Source organism: Apodemus sylvaticus, chromosome 15 (genome assembly GCF_947179515.1).
Source record: "Apodemus sylvaticus chromosome 15, mApoSyl1.1, whole genome shotgun sequence".
Classification (NCBI taxonomy): Eukaryota; Metazoa; Chordata; class Mammalia; order Rodentia; family Muridae; genus Apodemus; species Apodemus sylvaticus.
Genome location: NC_067486.1, coordinates 49,191,569 through 49,219,336, shown reverse-complemented (window position 1 = coordinate 49,219,336; position 27,768 = coordinate 49,191,569).

Here is a 27,768-nt window from a genome sequence, read left to right as displayed (position 1 = left end):
TCTATGAAACCAGAGAACAAAATGGCCTTAAAAGGAACACTCAGCTAGATTCAAGAACTCCTGTTCTACATCAAATACCATGACAGGAATTGGGGAGAGAAAGAAAAGCCAGTGTTAGACGATGCAGAGAAGTAAACACACTCACCAAACACCTCTAACCAATGCAATGATACGGGACGTGATAGAGAATTCCAGTCCGAGACTTCAGTGTCAATTGATTCCTGATCCAGCTCATCTCATCTGCCAAAGAAAATATTTATGCATGATGAAATGTCACCTCTCTGCATCACTGAAAATGACTATTTATCAAGTTGTCACTTAGTTAGATGATTTTACTAGATATTGCCCCACAGATGATATTCAGGGACAATCAGAGTGCTTTAGTATGGTGCCTTTGACTTAGAAGCTCTGATTTTCATGATGTCCTCGGTGTTCTGTGCATTCTGGTCTTTCATTAAAAGACCAGACAGTTGATTTCCATGGGACTTACCAGTATGCAAGTCCTCATAGTAACCTTATTAGAGCTCTTCCTCACCCCATTCAACTCTAATGAAAATATTTATTGGATACAAATTGAATTGCTTCTAAAGTTTTCTGAAAATAACAATATCCTTGATTTGCTTTTTTTAAAAATCTCAAAGTTGATATTTTTATGTGTCTTAGAGGTGGTTTTAGCCTTTTTTTCCACTCAAAAGTAATGACACAGGGCACGATCAGGATATCCAAGAGTACTCCCAGTGGTGGATCAAGTACTGATAGTGTAGGAGAAGCCAGAGACCTCCTACCAGACCAATTACAATGAACATTGGTCAATAGAGCTTTTGGGTTAGAAGGGTATTATACTATATGGCACGCCGTGACACACTACAGCTTCCATTGTGAGATGTTTTTATTTCTTCTTCTTTTTATTTCCTTTGGGCAGAGATTGCCTGAGGAGAAGGCAGATATGAGGGATGGGGAAATGAGTAAGACTGGGGTGTATGATGTGAAATTCACAGAGACAATAAAAAATTAGAATGAAAAGTAAGAATCGGTTACATATTCCAATTGTGAAGGACCCTGAGTTTCAGAATTCCCACGAACTGATAAAGGAGAAACTATGGTGTCTCACACACTTTCCTATGTGGCTTGTGTCTGCTTTGTGTTAACTATGACATTAAGAGTTGAAACTAATGTCTGAAAGCCATGCCCAGATTCTCTCCATCGTCACCCTCCTCAAACCCAGGAGCATCTTCTTTGGCTTTTCATGCTCTGACCTTAAGTTTGTCATCTTCCTCTTTTTAGGAGCTGGCATCCTTAGAGTTGCTATAGAAACCCATCTAGTCCACTACATCCACATCTCTCAGTAACGAGTTACATATACTTGCCCAACCCTTTCAGCCCACAAGCTAGGAACTCTTTTATGTGCTGTCACAAGGATCAGATAATATTGTCTCCTGAAAAATCACATCAGAGAGAGGTGCCACAGTGAAAGGGACTTTAGCGATGTAGAAAGAAATCACTGGAGAGTATTGGAAGCTTTCTGCAACTGCGTACAGCTTGTGTCTCTTTAGTTAAAAGCGTGAGGCTTGGGTAAGGGTGAGTGCATAACTTGAAATAATCGCTTTGTGATCGTGGGTGGTAATATTGTTTAACTTGCATTCCTGATACAGACTTTATCTGCACAATGTTCTAAGTCTTTTGAGTCTTACAGAATGGGTCTCCTGAGTCAATTGCCTTACTCTCCTGAAGAGAGAATAGGCAGGTTACTCATTTTAACTGTAAAGAGATGATGAGTACTATATCTCCATGGGGAATGTTTAAAAATACATAAAGCAAAATTACATCCCCTAAGTACACCAAGACTAAGAACAGGCAGTCAGTCTGCCAAGTTTTGCTTTGCCTTGGAGAATTAGAATAATGATTGTAAGCTCAGTCAAAGCTAGGTTTTTCTTGCAGGTAGGTTTCTGATGATTTCATCCTAGACTCTGGCTCCAAAAATCCTTTAGTTTCTTGATGGAGCTAAAGAACATTGCTGCACTGAGGCCAGAGGGGGGCACCAGATCATCATGATTGATAGAAAGGCTTAGCTGAGCTCTGCAGAAGGCCCAGGCATCAGTCCTACAGAGCATTTGCATGAAAACATATTGGGGTTTCTCTGTTTACCGACTCTATCTCCAGTAGCTCTCACCCAGTGTGTGAGAGGCCTTACAAGTGCTTGGCTAAGGAGGACACCACAGTGGGCAGGATCTGCTTGTAAGCACTGTCACGAAGCCGAAGCCTCTGTATCTGGTCCCCTCCTTTTAGGCACAGGATAAAGTTGTACTGTGAGAGGAAGGGATGCCATCCTGCTCTCTGCTTGCAATATGGGTGGCCAGGGGTGGGTCTTTTTTCTCAAGATGGAAAAGTTTTTCCATTGTTTCCCAGATTTAATTATGATGTTGATGAGGGAAGAGACACACTTTTTAACGTTCTTATGAGTGGCTTCCTTTGCTATATTTCTTATGAGGTTTTCAATTCGAAGACACCTTTCAAAATGATCCCATCACAACCTTACATCATCTTGACCTGGATCAATCACTATCTCACCTTGAATGGTAATTAACTCTTTCATGCCATCTGCAATTTGCTGATGTTTTCACGTACAATGAATTCATTTAGGGCAGTGGATGAGGGCAGATATCAAAGATTAGAATGGTTCCTGGGCCTGAGTAGGACCTAGAAGACAGTAATGTAACATGATTTGTAAATGAGTTATTTTATCTAAAACAGAGCTTAGAATCTGGTCTAGGATTCCATAAGTACATGAAAATAAATGCTTAAAGATGTGATAGACCTTTGTGCCAGTCCTACGAGATTGTTATTTTACCAGGGAAACTTACCAACAGGTGATTTTAATATGGGCATATATTTATACTTGTTTCTTATGCACAGTTTCCATCTAATGTTTCAGGGTACATGTGATCTCTTATGCTGATAAAAAGCTTTGCAAGAGAAGTTCTACAGCAACCTTATAGAAAGAGCATATTACAGTAAACTCCAGCATAATTTATTTAACACATATTTATATAGTACTTACTATGTGCCATGGACTCTTTTAAATACCATGTAAATATTAGCTGACTTAATCCTCATTATAACATGAGTATACGGGTGGAATTTCAATTACGTGATGTGAGAAAAATCCTATAGCCCAGTGCTTGAGATTATGAATCCTTCAATAAATATTTGTTGGAAGAACGAATACCTGAGAGTGACTCAATCAATCAGTCTGTCTTGTTTGGCTATCAAAAAAGCAAACAACACACCAGGACGTGATATTGAGTGGCGTAATAGATTCAGGGAAACTGGAAACACCGCTATTCTTCTTTTACAGCTAGCTGTGCTCAGTTGGTACCAAGGTGCCCTAAATAATTCTGCCTCCTGGGCAATCACTTGCTTTTATCATTGGCTTAGATCCTTAAATATCATAGTATCTATTATCTTTGGTGAGCTGAAGATAGCTGAATTTAATCTATCTTTAATATTTGGTTCATTGAATCTAAATTTTCATTTTGTCATTATTTGAGATTTGGAGCAAAAAGTATAGTGGTCCTGACCAAAACATAAGATTTGTTTTTTTTTCCCTTGTAATTTGAATTGTATCTTTTTGTTCTAATCTGAGAAAACATTTGTATTATGTTAGTTAATTGGTCATCAGAGATTAGTAAATAAGCCTTTACTATTTTGTATTGCTTTATCATGATTAAAAATATCCACATGCTAATCCTGAAGGATAGGTTTCAGATATTATATGGGAACAGTTAAAAGATAACTGCCAGTTTATGAAGCTATGCTGTGTGTGTGTGTGTGTGTGTGTGTGTGTGTTTAGGTTTTTGAGACAGGTCTCACTCTCTAGCCCAGTCTGTCCTGGAATTTAAGATCCTTCTGCCTTATTGTCCTTAAGTAAATGTTTTTATTCAACATCCGGTGGCTCCAATCAATTGTAGGATCATTTTAGTCTCACTAAATTAATTGGGTTTAGTCTTAACTCTTACCTGTTGAAACATAATTAACATGACAGAAAAGAATCCGTTCCTGTATAATCACAATGCAGACTTCAGTTTCCCAGCTGATTCCCAAACAATGTCTTAAACAGCTTGTCTCTTTTATCCCAGTCTCTACCGGGCAAAACATTATGTCTTCCTGAGTCATGACAAATGTTTGGTGAAATGGTATTTCTTTTTTTCTTTTCTTTTCTTTTCTTTTCTTTGCTTTTCTTTTCTTCTCTGCTCTTCTCTTCTCTTCTCTTCTCTTCTCTTCTCTTTTCTTTTCTTTTCATTTCTTTTCTTTTCTCTTCTTTTCTTTCCTTCCTTCCTTCCTTCCTTCCTTCCTTCCTTCTTCCTTCCTTCCTTCCTTCCTTTCTTTTTCCCCTTTCTTTCTTATAAAACTGTTGATATGTGACAAGTGAAGGGGCTTGGAAAAAAATACACAAATTTTCATGGGGAAAATTTTCATATCACTCTGAAGCATTTCTCATGGTATTTCTCTTACTTGTTTATTCTTAGTCCTTTCTGCTACAAATTACGACCCGTTCTTTAAGGATAAATGACATTTCTTTGGCTGCTTTCCCCAAGCTTTTGTGCTTTTGCTAGCCCATACTTTATGTTTTGTTAGGTTGATGACTTCCTAAGAGTATGTAGCATATAGTTGATTTCTTGTCATATCTTCTCCATTGCATTATACTCTAGTGTTATTTTTCGTTTAAAGATAGGTTTATATTCTAGTGCTATGTGACCACAAAGCAAGTACAAGAAAATCTTGGCTTTCACAAAACTGAAAACTGTAGCAAATTTAGTCATTGCCCTAATAAATTATAGGTTATCTTAGATAAAATTGTAAAAGGGTAATCAAGATTTCCCCTTTCACTTTTTATATTCATTCCTTTTAACCTTACATTGAATCTAATTGTGGCCAAAGATTTACTTGGAAGTTTTCTCTGGTGGATAAGGTACTGAGATTTGATGTTCTAAAACATTATTTCCATCTTCAATGATATCATCCAAATGGTCTCTAGTAAGTTACTGAAGAATTGAAATTTTTTTGAAACATTTTCGCTGAAAACTAATCTTATGACTTAAAGTGCTGAGGTGGGCGATACGGGGGGGGGGGGGGGCAACACCTTCAGAGGAGAAGGGGAGAGGGGATGGGGGGAATGATTGTGGGAGGATGGAATTGGGAGGGGGCAGTGAGCAGGATGTAAACTGAATAAGGAAAAAACCCTAATCTCATGAATCATATATGTCTTCTCAAACTATAGTGGTCAAATTTATGATTAATAACAATTTATTTTTATAGGAGCTTTTAAGTTCCTTGGACTTATAATGTCAGGCATCTTGTTAAGCACACATTGTCAATACTTGTTTTATGGAAATATATATATGTATGTATGTATATATATGTACATGTGTATATGTACACACACACACACACATATACACACATACATACACACACACATTTGTGTGGCCTATCCCTACTTTTGGCATCCTGTCCTGATTTATAACTGAAGTCTTAATCTGGATGATTTTGACATATTTCTAGGCACACCATATTTGAATTGAATTTTTTAACAGCTTATTTCAGACCAAACTTAAAACCCTCTGAAGTAACAGAGGTGTTTATGTGTTCATAAAGCTTGGACAAGGAGGCACGTTTCTGCGCAGAGATTGTATTTAGTGTTTTCTGGAAATCACAATAGTTCATTACTATAATTGTACTTTTACCATGGAATGAGTAATAAAAGCATTGTCTTTTCTTCTTGTTGTTTTAATTCCTTTTTTTCCAGGACAGAAGGCATGAACTAAATCAGCCCCAACATTAATTAATGTACAAGCATAATATTTATTCAAGTTTAAAAGGTGAACCGCAGGTCAGGAATTTTTTCTTTTTTTTTTATTGGATATTTTCTTTATTTACATTTCAAATGTTATCCCCTTTCTTGGTTGCCCTTTCCCCTATCCCCTCCCCCCTCCCCTGCTTCTATGAGGGTGTTGCCCCACACATTCACGCCTCTCTGCCCTCACATTCCTCTACACTGCAGCGTCAAGGACCTGTCCTGTCATTGATGCCAGATAAGGTTATCCTCTGCTACATATGTGGCTGGAGCTATGGGTCACTTCCATGTGTATTCCTTGGTTGGTGGTTTGTCCCAGGGAGCTCTGGAGGGGGGGTTCTGGTTCATAGATGTTGTTGTTCTTCCTATGGGGTTGCAAACCCCTTCAGCTCCTTCAGTTCTTTCTCTAACTCCTCCATTGTGACCCCGGACTCAGTCCAATGGTTGGCTGTGAGCATCTGCCTCCGTGTTTGTTAAGCTCCAGAGAGCCTCTTAGGAGGCAGTTATATCAGGCTCCTGTCAGCAAGCACTTGTTGGCATCTGTGATAGTGTCTGCATTTGCTGACTGTATATGGGATGGATCCCCAGGTGGGGCAGTCTCTGGATGGCCTTTCCTTCAGTCTCTGCTCCACACTATGTCTCCATATTTCCTTCTGTGAGTATTTTGTTAACCCTTCTAAAAAGCATGGAAGCATCCACATTTTGGTCTTCTTAGGTTTCATATGGTCTGTGAATTGAATGTTGGGTATCAGGAATTCAAGGCCCATACCTAAACATAGTAAAAGCAATATACAGCAAGCAAACCAGTAGCCAGCATGATGGAGAGAAACTTGAAGCAGTCCCACTAAAATCAGGGACTAGACAAGGCTGCCCTCTCTCTCTCTCCATATTTATTCAATGTTGTACTTGAAGTTCTAGCTAGAACAATTAAACAACAAAAGAAGGTCAAAGGGATACAAATTGGAAAGGAGGTAGTCAAAATATCACTATTTGCAGATACTTTAGAGATTCCAAAAACTCCATCAGAGAACTCCTCGAGCCACTTCACCAAAGTGGCCGGATATAAAATTAGCTCAAACAAATCAATAGTCTTCCTCTACTCAAAGGATAAACAGGCCGAGATAGAAATTAGGGAAATGACACTGTTCACAATAGTCACAAACAATGTAAAGTATCTTGGAGTTTTCCATCTTAGCCATTCTAACTTATGTGAGGTAGAATCTTAGGGTTGTTTTGATTTGCATTTCACTAATGACTAAAGAAGTCGAACATTTCTTTAGATATTCCTCAGCTGAAAATTCTTTAACCCTGGACCCCATTTTTAAATAGGGTTATTTGGTACTCTGTGGTTTACCTTCTTGAGTTCTTTTGATATATTGAATAATAGCCCTCTATTGGATGTAGGATTGGTAAAGGTCCTACATCCAGTCTAAACATTTTTCCAGTCTGTTGGTTTGCATTTTGTCCTGTTGACAGTTCCTTTGCCTTACAGAAGCTTTGAAATTCTATCAGGTCCCATTTGTAGATTCTTGACCTTAGAGCATAAGCCATTAGTGTTCCCTTTAGGAAAATTTCCCCTGTGCCCATGTGTTCAAGGCTCTTCTCTTCTCCACACATTCTCTTTTATTAGTTTCAGTGTATCTGGATTTATGTGGAGGTCTTTAATCCACTTGGACTTGAGCTTTATACAAGGAGATAAGAATGGATCGATTTGCATTCTTCTACATGCTGACTGCCAGTTGAACCAGCAGCATTTGTTGAAAATGCTGTCTTTTTTTTCCCCACTGCATGGTTTTAGCTCCTTTTTCAAAGCTCAAGTGACCATAGGTGTGTGGGTTCATTTATGGGTCTTAAATTCTATACCATTGTTCTCCCTGCTCTGTACCAAAAATATGCAGTTTTTATTACTATTGCTCTGCAATACAGCTTGAAGTCAGGGATGGTGATTCCCCCAGAAGATCTTTTAATGTTGAGAATAGTTTTTGCTATCCTGGGTTTTTTGTTATTCCAAATAAAATTTTAAATTGTTCTTTCTAATTCTATGAAGAATTGAGTTGGAATTTTGATGGGGATTGCATTGAATCTGTAGATTTTTTTGGTAAGATGACCATTTTTACTATATTAATTCTGCCAATCCAGGAGCATGGGAGATCTTTCCATCTTCTGAGATCTTCGATTTCATTCTTCAGAGACTTGAAGTTCTTGTTGTATAGGTCTTTCACTTGCTTGGTTAGAGTCACACCAAAGTATTTTATATTGTTTGTGACTTAATCAGCCTGTTATCCTTTGATTATAGGAAAGTTACTGATTTGTTTAAGTTAATTTTATATCCAGCCACTTTGCTGAAGTTGTTTATCAGGCTTAGGAGTTCTCTGGTGGAAATTTTGGGGTCATTTAAGTATATTATCATATCATCTGCAAATAGTGACTGTTTGACTTCTTCCTTTCCTATTTGTATCCCTTTGACTTCCTTTTGTCATCTAATTGCTCAATTCTCTTTGTAGTCACTGTCTTATAATAGTCAGAAGGTGGAACAAACCCAGATGTCCTTCAACAGAGGAAGAGTTTCACACTTCCAAATAATATACCACATGATACTGCATTTTGTATATATTTGCCATTGCCTAGATAGGTATGTTTTAGAAAATCCTGCAAGTTAAATATATTTTAAAGTAGAAATTGAAAGAAAATATTCAGATAAAGGAATAAGTATACAAATGAAATAAAAAAAATATGTTTAGTAAAGCATTACTTATGGAAAGCAATCTGAAACTATCAAAACACACCAAAATATACTATGGTGAAATGGTTACTGCATTAGTTAGTGTTTCTATTGCTGTGAAGAGACACCATGACCAAGGCAACTCTTATAATGAACGACATTTAATTGGGGCTGGCTTATAGGTTCAGTGGTTCAATCCATTGTCATCAAGACAGGAAACATGGCAGCATCCAGGCAGGCATGGCACTGGAGGAACTGGGAGTTCTACATCTTCATCCAAAGGAAGCCAGGAGCAGACTGTCTTCCAGGAAGCTAGGACAAGGGTCTCAAAGCCCACCCTCACAGTGACATACTTTCTCCAACAAGGCCACACCTGCTCCAACAAGGCCACACCTCCTAATAGTGCCACTCTGTGGGCCAAGCATATTCAAACAATTACCTTTTCATATACAGACTTAGAAGCTTTTCTTGTTTTCTTTCCTTATAGGCGGGATCGACCCAGGTATTACAGGCTGGCTTAGAACTCACAGTGCCCATCCCTCACCTCCTCAGTGCTATGATAACTGGCGAATACTGCCATTCCAAGCTAACTGAGACAGACTTAAGAAAAATGATCTAAGAATGCCAGCCATTTTCTCTAAAATGAGAAGTTAACAATAACCCCCTGGATATCTAGCAGGACAAACAGCAATATTTTTGTAAAAATAAACAGACGAGTGAGCATTAGTCAGTAGTTCAAAAAAATTACATCCCCTACCATGTGTTGATTGCTTCTTGCGGTGTGTTAAGTTCTCGCTGCATGTCAGGCTGAGGGACAGGTGCTTTGAGGGTCTCATGGCAGCTATTCCTCCCTGGGGAATTGTTTTGTGTAATGAAGAATATTAATATTAAGGATGGATCCCCAGGGTGGGTAGCTTCAGATCATTGTGAAACTGAGAACATAGGTAAATAATTCAAAGACATGTCAATTTTATGTTGGAAGATTCTGGGTATGCAAGTGAAATGCAGATCCTTTTTAAGAGTGTGTTTCTTCAAAAGTTATATAATAAGGGCTGTATTTCAGTATGCTTCTAAAAGTGGACCCTGGACAAGGAGATCCGGACATTAGACTATCCAATGATCGCTCTTTCCTTCTCTAATCCCAAGTAGAGTATCTGTCTCTAAACATGTTAATCTGCTCTCAGAAAATAAACTGATGTGTGCCATCCAGATAGAGCAGCCTCTTTGATAAAGCTTGGGTTATAACTATGGAACTTATTTTGCAGGGAACTCTGGAGGCTTCTGTCTCCCAAAGGCAAGTAAACTCTTACATATTAGGAGTCTAAGGTTTCTACTACATGCAGACCATTTATTGCCCTCCTCCTGGATGCCTGGTATTATCCAAAGGCTCAAACTGAGAGAGGTATTGTTGCTGTGGGAAATTCTTATTAATTTAGGAACTTATTAATGTAGGAACTCAGAAACAAAATGTTTACAACAGTCTCTCTGCTTTTATCCAAGCCTCATTCTAGGAGTGTACAGACAAAAACTGGCAAGTGAAGAAAAAGTGTTTTCAACAGAGGCTTTGATTCTTAAGAATGGCCTCTGCGGGCTGGAGAGATGGTTCAGCAGTTAAACATAGTGACTGCTCTTCTAAAGGACTGGGTTTGATTCCCAGCACCCACACAGCAGCTAACAATTGTCTGAACTCCTGTTTCAGGAGATCTGAGACCCTCATACAGACATACATGCAGACTAAACACCAATGTACATTAAAATATTGGCCTCTGAAAATTCTTCAGTAACTCCATTTTGCATGGGAATACAGTAGAACATAGAGATTAGTGTAATTTTCTCATAATTGCCCCCACCCCCCTTACTACTCAACATAGTCAGGATTTCAACCAGAACCATAGTGTAGATTTAAGACTCTTGGTAATCTCAGTGCTGGGGTTGCTTGTAAAGTTTCTTCCTTTAAAAATTGACCTTGGGTACTTTTATTGTGTGTGATACTCTCTTATTAAGAAAATGACAGAAAAAATGTTTCTATATGATCCAGAGACATGAGAAAGGATATTTTTCCTATTAATGAAAAACATGTCCTGCTTCTTTATTTTTGTCACCTTGGATTGTTATTGCACCTGCTATCTTTTGTGAAAATGACCTGAAGATAGTCTGAAACACTGTAAGCCTGACATTATCTACTTGATTTAGTTTCATTAATACCTGTATGATCAGACTGTGCAAAAAATTAGCATACATTATTAACTAAACCAATTGAAGTAGAAACATAAAGCAAAAGAGCTGTTACAATCCTTAATAGGTTTGCTAATTAATGTCTTTGTATTTCCCCCTTCTAGTTCTAGGGGCTGAGCCCACAGCTTGCACAGGTGGGGTAATTATCCTATGAATGAGCTACATCTCCAACATACTATTTAATGCCTATGAATGCCCAACAAGATTCCACTTAGAATCTATACAAACAATATGCAACAATCCCCTTTCCTCTGTGGGTTAATGGTGTTAGCTTCCTGGGAAAGGAAAGTTCAGGAATATGTTTATTCCTGGATAGCCATCTGATCTCAGCAGATGAGTAGACTATATGGTTGCATCCACCAAGCTTTGCTGAAGCAGATGACCTTTAATGACCTTTAATGTAACACATTAATGACATTTCTAGATTCAAAACTAACAATCACATTAACAAAAAGGATTTGGGACAAAGAATTGGTTGAGTTCATTTTGAAGATCTGCCTCAAGTATGTTTTCCCACTACATCATTCAACATAGAACACATTCGCATCTCTGTAAGCCTTCATACTTCAAGATATTATATGGGCAGGGAAGGGAGATTTATAGTCACATTGTTTCTATAGGAAAACTCTTTTATAGGGAAAACTACAAGAAATGATAATTTAAGAGCTTCTATGTGTGCTGAAATATCTCCATCTTGAGACATGCTTGGAACAAAACAGTTCAGAATCACACACAGTGCTGGTATGGTTTGAATGTGTGCCCTTTTGGAATTCATACATTGGAACATAAGTGACAAAGTGATGGGCTTGAGGCCTGGAGCTTTGGAAATTAATCAAAACTTGAGGGTTCGGTACCCACAAATATGACCTCAGATTCCTTCCTGTGTCTTCCACCTCTTCTATCACATGAAGAAGCCGTGTTGGACTCCCTCTTCTGCTTTGTGAGGTACAGCAAGCATCTGCCATGTTGGAAGCAGGGGGCTTGCCTAGGGAACATTCAATTCACTAGCACTTTCATCTTGACTTTTCCAGGGTTCAGAACTTTGGAAAGTAAATTTCTGCTGTTTATAAATTATCCAGACTTGGACATTTTGTCTTAGTAGCATGAACAGACTAGCACAGATTTTGGGAATCATATAAAATTGCAATTGCCCCCATAAAAACCTCTGAAATTTTGAATGGCTGAGCTTTGATAATGGAGGACATTGGTAGAGAAAATATGTGTGAGTTACAGAAATGGAGGAGTAGTCAGAGACACATAGTTTAGTCTGTCTCCAGAAAAGACTGGAAATTCCAAAAGACTTCTGATTGCTAGCTGCTTTTGCTTAGGTATTTCAGTAAGGAAGGCTCTGGAGCATGAAGGTCTATAGCTGTTGTGTATGCTGGCAATAACTGTCAATATCATAATCATTTTAAACCATTAGTTATTTTGGAGAGATGCCTAAACAGATTGTCTTAGAATGTTTCATTTATGTCCATTGGTTTTAGAGTAATATCTTCATGCTAATTAACCTATTATGGTGATGATAGTACATTTGATAAATATCAGTATTTTTCTGTATTATTGAAGTTGCGCTGTATATCTCCTTGCTTTGTTCAAAATTAAGGCAACACTGAATATTGGGGAGTGGTTGACTAAGTTTGGCAGAAGGCTCAAGAATATTATTTATACAGCTACTGTGTCCCAGGACACAGTGGATGAAAAAACTAAAGAGTAAACCCTTCGTGATTGCTTGTAGGGATTAGTTAATGGCAGCAAATGGAATGTCTCTGTGAATTCAGCTATCAATGAAAGGAACCATGTTTTCTGTATGTAACTAGAATTTATGCTAGAGTAGTGGTGCTATCAAAGTCCTTCCACATACATGTCTTATAGAGGATATGGGCTGCTATACTGCAGAAAATAAAAACACTGGGCTCAGAGAAAAAAATTCAGGAATAAACATCTGTAGCTAGAATTTTCATAGATATTTAAAAAAAAAATGCCTGTCAAGGGGAATTGGAGTTGGGGGAGGGGAATCAGGGGAATGAGAGGGAGGGGAAACGGTGGTCAGGATGTAATATATAAGAGAAGAATAAAAAAAATGAAAGAAAAAGTCATGCAGTTGGGAAACAGATGTTGAAATTATGCACTTTAACATTTATTGTAAAAGACCAAATTTATTTGTGAGCTATATTGAAAATACTGATATAAAGAAGTATAGGGATAATCTATAGTGTACTGTGTAGAAGAACCACCTGTCAATAAAAATAATCTGAGGCGGAAGTAGAAGGCGGGACTTTCGGTTGGGAAAGTGTCAAGAGGGAGGAGGGATTTTTGGACTGGAAGGCAGAGAAGAAGGAAGGAAGAAGCTGAGAAGAGGAATTCAGACACACAGCTGAACTCAGGCTAGAGTAAATGGGACAATAAGTCAAGAATTAGTCAAGGAGCAGCCTAGCCCATGGGCTAGGTGCTTACTAATAATATTAAACCTCTGAGTTATTATTCGGGAACTTCCACAGATGTAAAAGCCCATGGCTTTAAAGAAGTGATCATCTTAATAGATATTTATGGATGATATAGTCAGTGCTGGCTGCAGGCAAGGCCTGCAGATTACAAAGAAGCAGATTACTAGCCAAAACTGGGGCCAGGTCAGAAATAGGACTGAGTCCTTTCCCTTGCTGCCCATATGACAGGGAACAGGGCACTGAGAGCTGATCTCAGGTCCAAGACTAGACTGTTCCATAAAAGAGTAATTGAAAGGGTGTATCTGAGGGTGACTTGGGCTTAAATTTCTGTATTAGTGGGAATGCATTTTTTTTTAATTCTTTGAGGCCAGTGAGATGGTTGGGGGGATAGAGTGCTTGTGGGTGGATGACCTGGATTCTTTCCCTGGATCCTACAAAATGATTTAAGTACTGAGAGTTATCCTCTGACTTCCACATGAGGTTTACACACACACACACACACACACACACACACACACACACACACACACACACATCTCTTTTCAAAGAGCATGTAGGTCCAGAGGGGAAACATGATGATGAGGGTTTCAAGATGGCATCCATATTTGGGGGAAATGGAAGGTGAGCAGCAATATGTTCTGAGGAAGCCAATTAGAAGAAAAGTGGATTTGGAGCATGAGAAAGTTGTTGTGTGCCGGGCAGTGGTGGTGGCACACACCTTTAATCCCAGCACTTGGGAGGCAGAGGCAGGCAGATTTCTGAGTTCGAGACCAGCCTGGTCTACAGAGTGAGTTCCAGGACAGCCAGGGCTATACAGAGAAACTCTGTCTCAAGAGAAAGAGAGAGAGAGAGAGAGAGAGAGAGAGAGAGAGAGAGAGAGAGAGAGAGAGAGAGAGAGAGAGGAGAGAGAGAAAGTTGTTGTGGGAACAGAGGAGATAGATGGAGAAGATTCTAGACAACTAATGTGGAAAAGTCAGTTGTGAGTATAAAGAGTTGAGAGTGTTTCTGGTACTGCCATGACAGGATATATTGGAACACCTGTTTCCACATGGGCACTCCACAAAGGTGACATCATTCATGATTCTGGTTGTGAAAGAAATATGAAGGCTGCCGAAATCAAAATGGAGCTGCTTGGGACAACTCTAATACAGAAAGTGCATAAACCTGGGAGGCTACGAGGGAATGATTCTTCCTCCTGGTTGCATGCTAAATCATAGCAACATCAGTGGTGGCCACGTAACTACAGAGGTTATTGGCGTCTCATGCACAAGTAACTCTACAAGGAAAACCATTTGTTTAACTCTGGGCTTGTGCCACTTTATATCATTCATCGTTGTGGAAAACAATTCTCATTTTAAAAACTAGATGCAATCCTCAGATGTTGTCGTTACAAACTTCTTGTGCTACTGACATGGCTCGGTAGTTACTGTACTTGCTACCAAGTTTAGTGACCCAACTTTGATTCCCAGGACCTGCATGGTAGAAGGTAAGTAATGAATCCTGAAGTTGTTCTCTGATCTTTGCATGTGTACACTGTGACAAACCTGTGTGCACACAAAGACATACATACATGCACTAAGTAAATAAATGTAATTAAAATAATTAAAATAACTCTTTCCTCCTCTCTTTGAACACATGACAGCTGGGTGCTGGTGTTGCAATGGCCTACTGTTCCCAGATAGATTTTATTCTTTGTAGCATCTTTCTCTAACTTTACCAAACTCACTTGGTAGGAGTGTTTGTTTGTGTGCACAGGCACACCTCTGCACCTGAAACAAGGAATTTCAAACCTGACTTCAAGATACTTTTGGGAGTAGAGAAGTGAAATCCAGTGAGGCCTATCTCCCTGGATTGGAAAAGCATAAATTGAAATTTGAGGTATAAACAATCAATATTCCACAACCTATGGGAACACATTTAATCATGCCCCATTTTGTTTTTCTTTATAAAATACTTATTTAATCCCTCCCAGATGTTATCATACATAATTAACTGAATCAAAGGTATTTTTGCCAACAATTGCATCGAGATTCTGTGGCTGGAGGGTGCCGTGGGTAATCAGCATTTTTATAGAATGATTCTAAACAGCGTTCATTTCCGTTGACATGAGGCCGGCATAATGTATGCCTCCAAGTTGTCATTATTTGTGAATAATAAGATAGTTTATAAGCTTCTTACCAATTTTAGTCAAGATGTAATTCTTTATCCAGCTAATGAGGGATTGTTAACACATAAGTAACATTCTGAGAGTGTGTCTTGCTCATTCTAGTAATTCAAATACTTACCCAAATTGGTGATAAAATCAAGATCTAAATTCCAGATCACTTTTGTGTCCTTCCTCATTTGAAGGTAGAACATGAACTAAATTAAGACCCAACATAATTTATTGGACTTTTAAAAGCTTTGTGCACTTTTCCTAAAAAATGCCCTGAAGCATTAGCAATAAAATTAGCTTAAGCATCTGCATCTACTTATTGCAATAATGATCTACTCAAATGGAAGTCAGGAGTGTGCAAATCAAGCAATATGCTCGATTTCAATATCCTTGGAATAGTAAAGGGTGTGTTAAAGATATATAGTTATTTTAATTAGGAAGAGTAACAATGTTTTTAATGCTGCTCCTCCTTATAAAAACAACAACATATTCTGCACTTTATTCTATAAAGCAGCCAAGAAAGCGGGTGAATGTGTGTCAGTGGTAATACAGAAGTCATGACCTGGCTCAGAATGTGGATATCCTTGCTTCCTGTCTGGCCCTGCCAGAGCCTTCCATCCTCAGACTCTGCAGGAGGTAAATTGATAGTCTGTAGCCTCCGTACACACCAGTGCAAAACATAACTCTTACCTCAAAGAGATATTCTTGAGCCAGCTTTGAGTGCGGTGGCATGGGAATTCGGATTCCAGTTGCCCCAGATACTCTATTTCCAGGTGGAAGCAAGTTCATGAAGTGTTAACAGGTATACAGCAAAAGAAAGTTACAAAACTTTCTTTTCAAAACATTGGCAAGGATATTTGGTGGATTGGTTACAGCCATGTGGGGGAAATCTCTGCTATGAGTCTCAGATACTATCTGTTGACAGTCGTGGTTTTGTATTGGTAGAAGTTTGGGTGTGCTAAATTAAAACAATCTAAAAAGGTTTAATTTATAATGAAAAGGATGTTAGGTTAAACACAGAAATGGGTAACAAATGGTTAATGAAGGAGTTAAAGTCAGCTTAGGGTAATGTTTGCTTTGAAGTTGTAAGACCTGAATTGTCTACAATCAAGTAGTAAACAGGCAGTCTTCAGAATTTTTAAGTAAGTTTTTTCTTAATTTCTATTCATTATCTCTCTCTATATATCATCTATAATATCTATCTATCTATCTATCTATCTATCTATCTATCTATCTATCTATCTATAGATCAGCAATCCACCATTGAATAGCTGTGTGGGACTCATGTAGCACCCATGTATGCATGCTCCCAGGGGTGCACACATTTGTTGCTCGATGCACTAGGACTTCTAGTAGGTCATGTAGTGGGCCCTTTACATTTCAGTTTCCTTTATTTAGAAAAAAAAATAAGAAAGAAACACACACACACACTCTCTCTCTCTCTCTCTCTCTCTCTCTCTCTCTCTCTCTCTCTCTCACACACACACACACACACCTTGTGTGGATATGAAAGGAATTCTGAAAGTTTTGTGTACCCGATTTTCTTCCTTGTACAAGGACCTCTTTTGTGTTAATGGAGTGAAACTGTCAACTTGGTAGGTTAAACATAACTAAATCTCTTCTGGTTAAAATAGCCTCTTAGATAAATATTCAATCTGCCCAAAGGTCACACTCCTGTGCAGGCTGGTACTATTCTAATAAATAGTTCTGCAGTGTGCCACTCCTGTCTTTCCCAGGATGGCTGCAGGAGAACACTAATGAGTTGTCTCTGTGGTGGGTGGGAATTAGAAATCGGACGGTGGAGGATGCTGTCGGCCTTTTCCTCCTGTCGGCCAGTGTGTGCTTCTTCTCTTTGGTCTTAGCTGTCTTCCTGGATGGATTGATGGTCTTCACATTTTTTAAGCACAGGCAGCATCTTCTCTTGTGATTTTTTTCCTTCTTTATGCCTTTTGTGTTTATGAGGCAAGTGTCAGAGGTTTGGCTGTTCCTCGTTTAACCCCAGCGCGGCAGCCAGCTATCAGGCAGCCATCCCAGAGATTGACTCTGGGACAAGGCACTTAGGGATTACTTGTATGATACATAGGCCACGGAGACTGCAGCATACTATCTCAGGCCACTTGCCATTTTATTGCACTACCATCAACCCAAATTTCAAGCTGATTTGTTCCAGCTTTTACAGTTCCAACTTGCACCGTTTCCTCTTAACTAACCTGGGGGCCTTTGCTTCTCCTGACTCGGATCTATCGCTCTTTGTGCCTTTTCTCGACCCTGATGTTTTCTTCTTATTTTTAGCTGTCAAGAAGCAGTCACTCACAGATGGGAAGTGTGAGGGGAAAAGGAGACACAGATGATCAATTCTTTGTGATCTTAAGTCAAACCTACGTCTCAATTCTAGCTCTCCAGACTGGTTGAGGGACATGACATCAGATCAGAGGGCCGGGGTTCAAAAAGGATCCCCAGTGAGCAGAAAGTGCTTCTGTCACAGCATCCTTGTCAATAACAAGCTTTTTGCCATTCCTGTTAGGGATCATCTTAATTAAATTAACTGAGGTGGGAATACCCTCAGATTGGCACTATTCCCTGGATTAGAATTCCAGCCTGTACAAAATGTAGAAATCCAGGTAAGCATCAGCATGCATGCCAAGTCTGTTCCTGGGACTTCTGCTAAGAATGTATGATTCTGTAAGAAATGATCAAATCGTCTTCCACTTTGCATTCCTCTCAACAACACATGTGAATTCCGGTTATCCCGTGTGCTCGCCAACAATCATGCCTTGTTCTAGGATAAATCTAGCATATTTGCTGATTATTCTGTTTCTTTTGTTTCTCTGTATCAACGATGGAATCAATTGACTGACATCAAAAATAGCTTGATGGAATTTTACTTGACCTTGCTGTTTGAATCTACAGGTTAGTTCGGAGAAAATGAGCATTTTCATAATGAGTCTTTTTGTCCAAGAAAAGTAAATGTCTTTCTATTTATTTAGCTCTCTGTGCCTCTGTCTCTGATTTTATCTCTGTGTATGTGTGCTTTGAAGAGCAAAAGTTGACATCAAGTGTCCTCCTCCTCCTCCTCCTCCTCCTCCTTCTTTCTTCTTCCTCCTCTTCTTCTTTCTTTTTCTTTTTATATTCGAGATTTTATTCCCCTCCCGGTCCACCCTCTGACTGTTCCACATCTCATACCTCTCCCCTCCACCTGTCTCCACGCGGATGTCCCCATCCCCCCCACCCCACCAGACCCTTAAACTCCCTGGGGCCTCTAGTCTCTCAAGGGTTAGGTGCATCTGCTCTGACTGAACCCAGACCTGGCAGTCCTCTGCTGTATATGTGTTGTGGAACTTATATCAGCAGGGGTATGCTCCCTGGTTGGAGGTCCAGTGTTTGAGAGATCTCCAGGGTTCAGGTTAATTGAGACTGCCGGTTCTCCTTCAGGGTCACCCTCCTCCTCAGCTTCTCCCATCATTTTCCTAATTCAACCACAGGGGTCAGCTGCTTCTGTCCATTGATTGGATGCAAATATCTCACCTGACTCTTTCAGCTGCTGGTAGGGTCTTTCTGAGGGCAGTCATGATAGGCCTTTTTGTGAGCGCTCCATAGCCTCAGTAATAATGTCAGGCCTTGCGGCTTCCCCCGATCTGGATCCCACTTTGGGCCTGTCTCCAGACCTTCTTTTCCTCAGGCTTTTCTCCATTTTTATCCCTGCAGTTCTTTCAGACAGGAACAATTATAGGTCAGACTTTTTACTATAGGATAGCAACCCCTTCCCTCATTTCTTTCTACTGGAGGTGGGCTCTACAAATTCCCCTTCCCCACTGCAGGGCATTTTACCTAAGGTCCCTCCCTTTGAGTCCTGAGAGTCTCTCACCACACAGATCTCTGGTACATTCTAGATGTTCCCCCCAACCTCCTACCTCCCGAGGTTCCCTGTTTCTATTCTTTCTGCTGGCCCTCAGGGCTTCAGTTCTTTTCCCCAACCCAATACCAGATCATGTTCCCCTCTACTCCCCACCCCCCACGCCAGTCACCTTTCCCTCCTAGGTCTCTCCCTCCCTCCTTCCTTGTGGTTGCTTTCTTCTCTTTCGGAAGTGGGATTGAGGCGTCCTCACTTGGGCCCTCGGCTTGTTGATCTTTGTGAATTCTGTGGACTGTATGTTGGGTGTTCTGTATTCATTTTTGTTGTTGTTGTTAATTCTTTAACATTCCTTTAGTTTTTGAGACAGGGTTGCTCATTGAACTGGGCGTTTGTTGATTTGATGATTAGACTGATCCCAGGGATTCTTCTGATGGAAGGGACTGAACTCAGGTTCTCATGGTTGTGTGGCAATCACTTAAGTGTATAAGTTGTCTCTCTGGCCCTATTTGGTTATTAAACTTCTTTATATAATCATATTTTCACATACAGATCTTGTACATATTTGACTTATACTACATGATTTCATTTTTGGAGATGTTTATGTAAATGCTGCAGTGAATTTAGTTTTGATTCTAGCCATCCATCGTGTACAAATGTATGATGTATGTTAAATTGACCTTGTATCTTGAAACTTTACTATATTTGTTTTTATATCAAGGGGTCTTTTCTGGGGTATGTTGTTTTTCTACATAGACGGTCATGTCTTATGAGAACAGGATGATTTTGTTTCTTCTTTCCTTTTTACCACCCTTTGGGTGTCCTAATTATGTGGCTGGAATTTCCAAGATATTGAAAATACTGAGGTAAAAAGATAAACACACTTGTTCTACAGCTGGTCTTGGTGAGAATGTTTAGAGCTTCTCATCATTAGGTATGCTATTAGCTATAAGTGTTTTGAAGATTTTTTTTATAAAGAAGAGGAGAGTCTCCTTTATTGGTAACTTAGTGGTTTGGATTTAAGTGAGTATTAGATTGTGTCAAAAATTTTTTTTTGCATATAGTACTTAGATAATGTGATTTTCCTTCTTTTGGTTATTGATATGATGGTTTACCTTAACTGATTTTCAAATGTTGAGACATACTTGCCTACTTGGAATGGATCTTTGTGATTCAGTTTTTACTAATGTTTTTATACAGGAATATTTTTTGTATTATTGACTCATGTTTATTATCTTATGATACACTGAAAGTTACTTGATGAAATTTTATGTGGGTTTCTCTCTCTATGTGGGTACAATAGGATAGGAAACAACACTATGACTTATAATTATGTCTGTCCTACTTCCAGATGGCCTATACCCTATTTAATAGAGAATCTACAGTATTTATGGCAGGTAGGTGTCTGACTGTTGTCTCTGTCATCTTCACTATTCTTTCTCATTGCCTAGATACACACAGATGGGTCTGAGCACTCCTCAGAAGAACAGAAGAGCCAGATACTGACTTCTACACAGTGGTTCCATCTAAGGCAGGACGGTCACCATCTATATAACACATATTGTTCTGAGCCAGTGACGCTTCTTTGCCATTTAAGACTAAAGTAAACCACAGCACAGAGTCTAAATTAGTTTTTTTTGAGATCTCTTTTGTCAATGCAATTAATCTTAGCTTTAGGCAGACTCTTTGACAATGTCAAAAAGCAGCCATGTTCTTCACCAAACTATCACAAACAAAAAACAAGAAACAAAACAAAACAAAACAAAAAACAGTCTCGAGGCCACATACTAACATTCTCCTCTGGAACTTCTAGAGCCAGGCTTCCCCAGCTCAAATCAAGCTTCAGCACTAATACCTTCAACATTTCTACTAGGATGACCCATAACGCCCCACTGAAAGCATCCCACTGCTTTCCAAATCCAAAGTCTCCAATCCAGTTCTTTCAAATCCAAAGCATGGTCAGGCCTATCACATCGAAACCCATGTCTATGATCTCAACTTTTCTCTTAGTTGGGTTTCATTGCTGTGAAGACACCATGACCAAGGCAATTCTATAAAGGATAACATTTAATTGGGGCTGGCTTACAGGTTCACAGGATCAGTCCATTATCATCATACTTGGAAGCCTGGCAGCATCCAGGCAGACTTGGTGCTAGAGAAGGAGCTGAGAGTTCTACATCTTGATTGGAAGGCAGCCAGAAGGAGACTGCCTCTTCCACATTGTGAGGAGCTGAAGCATAGGATCTCAAAGCCCACCCTCACAGTGACTCACTTCCTCCAACAAGACCCCAGCTATCCGAACAAGGCCATACCTCCTGGTAGTGTCACTTCTCATGGTCCAAGCATACACAAACCACCACATCAGTCCTCTCCTGATTGTTCTGGCTGCCTTCTAAGCACAGAAGGCCACCACATATCGAAGGGTATGTTCTTTTTGTATTGCCTAACAAACAAGACAAGGAGACATCAGGCAGCTCTGGCAGCAGGGACTTGAAAGGGACTGTGGGAAAGGTAGCATCTCAGAGCCAAGGCTTTACTAAAAATAAAACGGAAAAACAAAGCAACAGTAACAACAAACCCAACAAATCAATGGGTCCTGTAAACCTCATTATAAGTTGTGCCTCAGCACTGGTAGAATTCAAACCCTTTCATTTTCATGGGAGATTAAATTTTCAACTTCAGTAGGAGAACATAAAAGTAGAAAGGGCCTGAAAGATGACAAGGCCAGTGAGAATGAACATCAGAAAGAGCAATAGAAAGTAAGTGGGAAGTGACCTCTGCTTCTTCCTCTTGGCCTCACCTCCCAGTCCCCCCTCCTGACACTGCTACACACAGTTCTATAAACAGCGCAAGGCTTCTGCTAGGAAGCCACTTCCTACATTAATAATACCACTTCACCGGGATCTGTCTCTTTAGCAGCCCATAGCTTATTGTCATTGGTGCAGGCACACAGGGAGTAAGGTCTTCTTGGACCAGGAGCCTATGCAATAACACGCTTCTCCAATCATTCTGCCTGTTTTTTATTTTTCTGTAGCATCTAATTTGTTCTTCTGTGCTAGATATTTTATGAATGAGCATTGATTAGCATCTTTTTCTGTTGCTGAGATAGGAATTCAAAAGCAAATTGTTTTGTTTCCGTGTATCCCAGTGTTTCTATGAAGTACACAGTGCTTAATTTTTTTCCTCAATGAATGGATAGATGAAGATGACTTAGCTAAGGGGTAGGAAAGGTGAGGCATATGTGCCATTCCCTCATTTCCAATTCTTTCTTCTTACGTACCCCAAGGAATTAGAATTAAAATAAATACAATATTCTGGGATAAGGTAGTTATATTTCCAGTGTATTTTGTTTCTATCAAGCACAGTATACCAAGCGACTTGCAGTAGCTCAATGGGGATGCTAAGTGTGCTGAAATGAATGAGATGCTGTTGTCAGTGACTCTGGAATTACGTCAGAGCTGGAAGCAGAGATGAATGGAAGAAGTGCTACCACGATGGATTTCCTCTCTGCCTGTGGCTAGCTGGCACCTCTCTACGAGGCTACCCAAGCAAATTGTTTTGTTTTCAGGCTTATTCCAGTAAGGTGCACCTTTAGGCAGAGATTTCTACTTTGGTGAATTAATGGAATCAAAAGATTAGCAAAGATTTCTTAAAAACCAACAAGTCAGCTAAGTCTGTGCATGCACCTATTTGGGTAAAGAAATTTTTTTCTTTCACAGTTTGTTTCCAAGTAATTGTAAACATTAAAAATTATTTTGCTCTATAATATTGTCATGTGAAAAAGTAGGATCTACTGCACACTCTTCTTCTTTTTGTTTTTATGCTGACTATTGAGCCCAGGGCCTCCTGAATGCTGAGTGCAGGCTGCGCCACTAAGCTACCCACAAGCCTTGCCTTCAGTTTTGAACTGTACACAGTTTTAATGAGGCCGTATATGTGCAGGGGGCAAGGAAAAGGCTGTGAATTCTGCAATCCTGTCATGTAGATTTTGATAGGATGTTTGAATATGTATATGACGTGAAATTTTAAAATGAGATGAGTAGAGCACAGAGCATTGAAACTGTATCCAATTGCAAATTCCATCTCGGATTTATGTCCTCTGTTGAGAGCGTGCCAAGACTCTCAACCTGTGTGGCGCCTGCCTCCTTTAGAACAGAGGCCTGTGTGCTTTGTGCTCCTCTCAAAACAGTTGCTGACTTTGTATTCCGATGGCTAAATATGTATCCACGTTTGTGGCTTTCAAATGGACAGCTGAGCTTAAGATAGACCCGTGGGAAGTTTAAAATGAATGTAGTCAATGTCAGCTTCATAAGATGAAATGGGATTTAGAATCTGATCGTATGTTAAGGCACCCCCAATATTTACTTAGATAAAACATGTTTTAATGACAACCAAAATATTTTCTTTTCAGTGCTAGAAAATGGAAGGCAACCCTCTGTCATCAAAGGAATTGGGAGAAAGAGCATTATAATCAATATCCAGAGGATGTGGGTAAATAGAAAACACAGAAGCAAGACCAAATTCTTAATTCCTTCACTTAGGATTCTGATTGAGAGTGCATTTCCATTATGATTTTTTTTTTTTCAAAATGAGAATATCGCAAGTACAGCGACACAAGGGACCTTTCTTCTCATTAACATCACTATTGGTACAATTCCTGGACTAAGGCTGAAGCTATTAGAAAGAGCTTTGCTTGTTGTTTTTATATTGACTGGCATCATCATGTCTGATAAGACTGTCCCAGTGCACTTACTGTTATTAAATCATATTAAGGGAGAAAAAATAGTTCATTTGGATTGTTTAGTCAGTCTCTGATACTGATCTGCTTGCATATTGTCTCAGAATCGTTTGCCTATTTTTGGCTCCCTCCATGTTTACCTTAATATCTATTGCAGGAGAATTATCTCCTTTAGGGATAATGCTCAGAAATAGGTTTTGTTGGAAATGTTCTCTCAAATGAGACTTGCGGCATGGTGGTTCTGGGGCTCATCTGCTTAATGGCTTCATTGACATAATGAGATAGATACTACTTGATACTGGCTGAGTGCTCACCCATTCCGCCGGAGTCCTCCGAGATAACAGCCTTGCTGTTATCCCAAAGCACACAGGCCTGCCTGCGGTGGAGCCAAAGACATCCTTCATTTGTGGATGACCGTGAAATGAAGTGGAATTGGCTTCCAGTGAACGTAAGATATAAGCCAGGGCTAGAGATGATATTTGCAGAAAACAGTGTCTATAAAACTGTCAGAAAAATAAAATTTCCATTGGTTAAAAACAGAGAAAAACCTTTAGAAAAATCTTTCTGGGCAAGCCAAACGTATCTGACTTATGTGCTAGTCATTTTCGAGGCCATCTTTCTTTCTTTCTTTTTTTTTTTAAAACCCCTTTCAAAATACCTCCATATTTTTCTTCTCCTCTCCCGCCCCCACCCCCTGACTCAGAGTAGCAGCAAGGTATTTGGGTAAGCCAGCAAGGCACAAGCCTTTGGTCTTGCAGAGACCAACAGGAAAGGACAGCTTAGGTACTGGAATGCTTCCTCCCTCTTTTCTTTCTTATCTAAATATTTATGCAGATTGCTCTCTGCTGCCAGGCTCCCGGTGGAGTGTCAGCGTGTCAGCCTCCTACCAAGGGCAGTACCGGGATGGTACACTGCTTTCCTCAAGCCATCCTGCAGGACAGTGGCTCTGCAAATAACCCCTGACAATTGCTACTGTAGTTATTATACCGGTTGACAGAGATCCTTAGACTCCTATCCTTCCACGGCATTTTCATTACAAATCCCATTAAAATGTGATTCATGGTCTCAAGTATCCAATGAATTGTACTGAATCATTTGTCAGGGCAGATACTCTGACCCACCCCACCTTTCTTTTCAGATATAATGAATAAAACCTAAGGTTTTCCTGCCCAAACACTGTGTATGTTTTATAGTGTTATGTCTGTTGAGTTCTTAAAGGACCTGAATTGTTACATGCGATTATCTTTAGTTTATTATTGTAGCCATGATCCAGCACATATTCCATGGCTTCTTCTCTAGCATATTTGTGGATTTTGAAGTCCTTTAGAATAGAAGTCATATCTTCGAAGAAACTAGTGTCTGTTTGAGCATATAATATTTGGTATCCATGCATACCACAAATCAACTAATAATTAGTGTTGGTACCGAGACCTGGAAGACCTGTGACATCATATAGGCAACAATTAGGACAGTGTGACTATAGGCCTGTTGCCAAGGCAACAGCCACCATATGCCCAGAATTCAATGGCCCACCTTTACCTGTAATTTACATCACCACCCGTATATTGGGCAGCGTTTCTCCCCCCTCTCTCTTTCTTTTCCTTTCTTCTTCCCGCCCACTACACCTTTTCCCATCTTAAATGAAGCCCCAGGAGGAACTGTTTGGCCTGGTGTATCTCATTGCAGCCCACGTCTCCACCGCATCCCTGCAGCCCACGCGGTAGGCAGACAGGTGACCAGTGCTGCGGCATAGGCAGACGACCTGCGTGGAAAAACCAACAATTAGAAGAACGAGAAGTATTTAGGCTTTGTTTAATTTTAATTTGGTGTTACAACCACAACAATGCTATCTTTCCTCTGAAAACTTCTACCTCCTCATAGATAGTTTCATACTGTCTCGCAATTTTTCCCTTTGCCCCAGACAAGTCATGCTTGCCAACAGAGCATAGCATTGTGCTCCTGGGGGAATTCATGATTTACTCGAGCAGCACACTTGATTCCCCAGCTTGTGAAGACAAGGCACGTTGTTTCAGTTTTGTTCTGTGAAGACACTCTCTTATTAGATAGCCCTCGCTGGACTGGAAATCATGTGTAGATGGGACTTGTGTCATGTGTCTTGGACTTGTGTGATGTTTCTGCCTCTGCCTCCCAAGTGCTGCAGTTCCAGTTATGAATGTACTCCCACATCCAGCCTGCTTCCTGATTTGAGATAGAAGTAAAAACTAGAATTCTTTTTTTAATATTTTTATTTTCTATATTCTTTGTTTACATTCCAAATGATTTCCCCTTTCCTGGATCTCCCCTCCCCATATGTCCCATAAACCTTCTTCTCTCCATCCCTTCTCCAATCACCTCCCTCCTTTTTCTCTGTCATTATACCCTTCCAATGCTAGATTGATCCTTTCCAGGATCAGGACCCTCTCCATACTTCTTCATGGGAGTCCTTTGTTATGCGATTTGTGCCTTGGGTATTCAGAGCTTCTGGGCTAGTTAATATCCACTTATCAGAGATTGCATTCCATGTGTATTCTTTTGTGATTGGGTTACCTCACTTAGGATGATATTTTCCAGATCAAACCATTTGCCTAAAAATTTTGTGAATTCATTGTTTCTAATTGCTGAGTAGTATTCCATTGTGTAAATATACCACATTTTCTGTATCCATTCCTCCTTTGAGGGGCATCTGGGTTCTTTCCAGCTTCTGGCTATTATAAATAAGGCTGCTATGAACATAATGGAGCATGTGTCTTTATTGTATGCCAGGGAATCCTTTGGGTATATGCCCAGGAGAGGTATAGCAGGGTCCTTGGAAGTGTCATGTCCAGTTTTCTGAGGAAACTCCAGATTGATTTCCAAGGTGGTTGTACCATCGTACAGCCCCACCAGCAGTGGAGGAGTAAAAACTAGCATTCTTAATGTAAGAATGAGGCTTCGTCAATAAATTTTAACAAGGGAGTTGGAAAAACTCAGGGAATTACATTCTAGAAAGGTGTAAGCCGGAAAGGAAGAGTGAAGGGAAGGAGACTAGTCTTAATTGGAAAAATAAGGCTCAGAAATAAAATGATAGGCATGTCTGCTCATCAGTGTTCCTGAGCCCCAGATAACAGGGATCCTGGCCCAGGGGGAGAGGTCCATCCTTTTGCTGTGGAATGGTGTTAGTGACAAACTCAGTTCCTTTTAATCTATATCAGCTGTAGCAATTTTTTCGTGAATAAAAATCCACATTAGGCTATACAGGCCTGGTGGCCTGATCACCAGTCCAAGGGACTGTTGTGTTAAAAAGGTCTATTCATTAAGGGAAATTTATCGAATATAACTATGCATGAGATAATTTTCAGTGCACAGGTAGTACAAATTCTTCTGGCTTGGGACTTGAAGATCTGTCTGAGCATTTGTTTTTTAACCAAATACTTCACAAGTAGAACCAGTTTTTCCTTCCTGAGTACTATTTTGGATATCCAGAAATGTTTTAGCTGCTCTGCTGGAGCAGTTGGGTATGCCCATCTGGAGGCTAGGGGTGCTGCTAGGGAATCTACACCTTTCAGAGCAGCACCATTGACCACCCCCAGCAAAGAATATCTGACCCAAAATGCAATAGCACCAAAACTGAGGAACACTATGTTAAAATGATCTTTTGCTATTGGTTCCTTGAGGGACAGTGATTTTTATTCAGAGAAACAACTTAAGCAGCAGTACCAGTAGTGGTAAAGTTTTGTTTAATTTTCTACTTGGCTTACAGTAAGACCACTGAGGCTCAGAACTGAATG